General features: G+C 47.6%; 1 pseudogene; it reads right to left on the bottom strand.

The window, feature by feature from the left end:
- Positions 1–3,125: 3,125 nt before the first annotated feature.
- LOC119334876 lies at positions 3,126–3,264 on the bottom strand (annotated as a pseudogene).
- Positions 3,265–4,588: the final 1,324 nt, after the last annotated feature.

Below are 4,588 nucleotides of genomic sequence, written 5' to 3'. Positions count from 1 at the left end.
CATAAATAAGAACAAATAGGACCGTATTTGACTTATTATAAATGAACAATGATGTATCAGATCTAGATGGACAAAAACCAAGTGTTTGTAGTTTTGAACTCAACCGAGAGTACCACGCTCTAGGAGCTTGCTTTAGTCCATACAAAGATTTATCCAGCCTGCACACATGAAACGGTTTATGCTTATCCTAAAATTCAGGAGGTTGTTTCATATACACTTCCTCTTCCAGAACACCATGGAGAAACACATTCGTTACGTCTAGCTGTCTAAGGCACCATCCTCTAGAAACAACAATGGATAGAACAAGACGGATAATATCAGCTTTGACAACAGGACTAAACGTGTCCTCATAATCTATGCCATACCTTTGCTTGAACCTCTTTGCAACGAGTCTGGCTTTATAACGGTCAATTGTACCATCTCACTTTTTCTTTATTCTGAATACCCACTTGCAATCAATTAGGTTTTTACCTGGAAGTGCAGGAACCAAGTGCCAAGTTCTATTTCTCTGAAGTGCTTGAAACTCTTCTTCCATGGCCTTTCTCCACTTTGGGTCTGTACATGCTTCGCGAAAAGTGCTTGGTTCTGCTGTTGAGCAAGTTAGGCCATACTTGACTTTATAATTTACTGGATTAATTACCCTGCCCAAAGACGTGTGCGTGGTGGATAAAGCTGCTGGTTCACTGCAGAAGACACATGCACAGAAGATCCAAGACCCCCCCTGCTCAGAGGGGGCAAACCCCGGCGATCCCGAGGGTGCGCTGTCGCCCGCAGGATCGGTTGTGGCGGACGGAGGCGGGGTACACGCTACATCAGAGGCGGGCGAGCCAGCAGGAGAAACACCAGATCCCGCCTCAGCCCGGGCCCGCCGGACGTACACCCGCGGCTTAGGAGGAAACCGCACAGGCGACCGGTCCGCAGGCTGTGAGGGGCTTGGTGGAGCCGCGTCATGACGCGGTGATTCACCCGAGGCCGCACGCGCGTGGGTCGTTGGGTCCGACCGCGACCGCGTGGTAGCCGCAGGCTGGTGCGACGCCCCGGGTGCAGATTCGCTGCCCCTGCCCTCCCGGCAAGGCGAGGATCCCGAGGAGGATCGTGCCAGGTCTGGCACCCCTGATCCCGATGCAGATACGTGAGCATGGTTCTGTCCACTCGGGGAACACATGAAATATGGCCTGTTGGAGGAGGCTGCTGGACCATTTTGACCTAGATTTTTTTCTGCTTCGTCACCATCATGTCCTGTAACAGGAGGCTCAAATGCATGGTCTGAAGGGTTAGCCAAGTGATCATTCAAAATATCATCCCCGTGATTAATACCGGATAAGTGTGAGGGAAGGAGAAGAATCTCTTTGCGGAGAAGGGCACTGGCATTAGGATGAAGATGAGCGAAGGGAAAGACTGTTTCATCGAAAACAACATCACGGGATATGTAGACACGACCAGTGGAAACATCGAGACACTTGACACCCTTGTGTTTTGCACTATAGCCAAGAAAAACGCATTGTTTGGAATGGAACATAAGTTTACGAGGATTGTAGGGGCGATGATTAGGCCAATAGGCACAGCCAAAAATACGAAGGGAGTTATATTCTAGCTGGGTGTGAAGTAGTCGTTGCATGGGTGTTTCATTATTGATGACATGACTGGGAAGGATGTTGATTAGATGGACAAGAGTGAGGAATGCCTCATCCCAAAACTTGAGAGGCATGGAGGCGCCAGCAAGTAGGGCAAGGCCTACTGCAACAATGTGCCTGTGTTTACGTTCGGCAGAACCATTCTGCTGGTGTTCATGTGGGCATGAAACGTGATGTGAAATACCAAGTGCTTGAAAAAACGAGTCTAATTTCTCATATTCACCGCCCCAGTCTGACTGGACGGCAAGAATCTTGGTGTCAAATTGACGTTCAACAAGTGCTTGAAAATTCTAAAAAACTTGAAACACATCGGAGCGTTTTTTAAGAAGGTAAATCCAGGTTAATTTACTGTAATCATCAATGAAACTAACGTAATAGGTGTTTCTACCAACAGAGGAGGGGCCCGGGCCCCATACATCTGAAAAATAAGCTACAAGGCTTTGGTAGAAACGTTAGTGGACACTGGATATGGAAATTGATGAGATTTTGCTTGTTGACAAGAATCACAAATAGTTTCAGAACTACGCTCACCGACACATGGGAGCTGATTATTTCTAAGCACTTGTTGAACAATAAAAAAGGATGGATGTCCTAAGCGTGCATGCCACCATTCCGGGGAGAGTTTGATGACACTGCAAACTTGTTTATTGAATCTTCGGAACTGAGGAATCAACGGATATAGCCCATGCACACATCTACCTCGGTAGAGAACTTGCTTCGTGACATGATCCTTGATAAAAAAGAAATAAGGATGAAATTCCAGAAACACATGATTATCAAGAGCAATGCGATGGACAAAAAGAAGATTTTTCGAGGTTTCTGGAACATGCAAGATATTTCTAAGATGAATATCACGATGCAGGGTTTTGATAATTGGATGACCAACATGATCTATGTTCATACCTTCACCATTTGCATTATGAATCTGATCACTGCCACCATACTTCTCGTGCATCGTCACCTTCTCGAGTTCATGGGTGATGTGGTTACGTTGGTGGTGCCAGAGTCAGCATACCAGTTGGTATCGACCCCATAGGAGTTGTCCACGGCGGCTGTAGCAACCTTCTTGCGAGAGTTGTCTTCCGCGTAGCGCCAATCATAGTCCTTAGCAGTATGGTTATTTTTTGCATATCTGACATTTATTTTCATAGCCATCATACCCCTGAAAAGCTGGACGCCATCTGTTGTTGTTGTTGTAGAAGGAGCGCTGCCTGGAGTTGTTGTTGCCGCCAAAGTTCTGGTAGCCACTGCCACCACCACCAGGGTTTTGGTGGTAGCCGCCGCCGCCACCGCTGCTGTTGTTGTAGTGGCCGCGACCACCACCGTCGTTGTGATAGCTGCCGCCGCCTCCTTGATTTCTGCCATTGCGAGATCCGTTGCCGCAACCATTCTTGGGAGAATAGAGACCACTACCGCCGCGACCCCGAGAGGCCATGTTAGCGGAGGATTTGAAGGCGCCAGCCCCGGTGTCGTGGAACATCTCCACGCGCTGATCAAAGTTGGACACCATCGCGAAGAGATCGTCAACATAAACTGTGTCAGTTCGGACATCAAGGGCAGAGATAATGGGCTGATAGTCCATATCAAGCCCGACTATGATGTGAGAGATGAGCTCATCCTCGCCCATGGGTTTGCCAGCGGCTGCTAACTCATTTGAGAGAGATCGCATGTGGCCAAAGAAGGTAGCGGCAGACTGGGTTCCCTTTTGGGCATTGGAAAGAGCAAGGGGCAGTTGTTGATGCGAGACCTAGATTGTGCAACGAACATGTTTGCGAGGGCAGACCATATGGCATGTGATGTTTCTAGGGAGGCAACCTGAATCAGGACTTCTTTTTAGAGGTTTCGGAGCAGGTAGGCCACTATTTGTTGATCTTGGACTAGCCAAGGTTTGTAGGAAGGATTGGGAGCGATCTGATCTTTCCCATCGGTGGTTTTTGTGACTATGGTTTTGGATGGCTTGGGGGTTGTTTGATCGATATACCCATATAGCCCTGCCCCCATGATCTGGGAGCGAGCTTGGGCTCGCCAGAGAACATAGTTGGTTCTGGTAAGGGGTTCTGAGGTTGTGTAGTTGAGGCCGGGGGAGACGATTTGGTTGGAGGAAGACATGGTGGTGCAGTAAGGAAGGTGATAGTTTAGGAGGGTTGCGGCAGGGGGGATGGAGGCTAGAAGTAGGGGAAGAGGTAGGCTCTGTATACCATGTGAAAGTTGTGTGAAGCGTCTCAACTCCCGTACATAGGAGCCCGCATGTTTATATATTGATTGTGGCTTGGAGTACAAGGTTCGGTTGTAGATCAACCGTGACAGATTTACATGGAGGCGATAGGAGGAGATAAGAATACAAAATATAAATCACAATATTCTCCTAACTACTCGCCTAACTATATAGCATGTTTAACAGTATTGATCTGACCCTTGTGGGGGTATATATAGAGGCACAATGGAGGGATAGAGACTTGGAGTAGAGTACAAGTTACACGTGGTTCAAACCTATCATATCTCTATCTACTATCTCTATCTTAAAACTCATATCATATTCTAACACGAGCAACGTGCTAGCGGTGCTAGCCAAGGGCGGCAAGAGGGTAACGGGCCACGCCGGCGGGATGGCTCGCCGATGAGGTCCGCACAGTCGACCAACAAGGTGAATCCGAAGGGTCCAGGATGGACAAAAAGGTGCGCCCTGAAACCATTATGTGTCTTTGTTCTGAATTTTTTTGTTGAGTGCTATTGTGTTTGCCTTACGACATACTTCAGCTGGCCGCCATGATCTTTGTCGGGACTTAGAAATATAGTTTTTGCATGCTGAATTTAGACGCTGCCAGAAAAATACCTACTGATATTGATGCTTGCTAACTTGGTATGCTCGTATATTCAGTTAACTGTTCAAATCATCTGCGTGTATAAATGAGGAAGTCAAATATGTCCGTCATAAAGTGTGAAATCGGGATTTT

Source organism: Triticum dicoccoides, chromosome 7A (genome assembly GCF_002162155.2).
Source record: "Triticum dicoccoides isolate Atlit2015 ecotype Zavitan chromosome 7A, WEW_v2.0, whole genome shotgun sequence".
NCBI classification, from domain to species: Eukaryota; Viridiplantae; Streptophyta; class Magnoliopsida; order Poales; family Poaceae; genus Triticum; species Triticum dicoccoides.
This window is presented reverse-complemented; position numbering and strand designations above follow the sequence as displayed.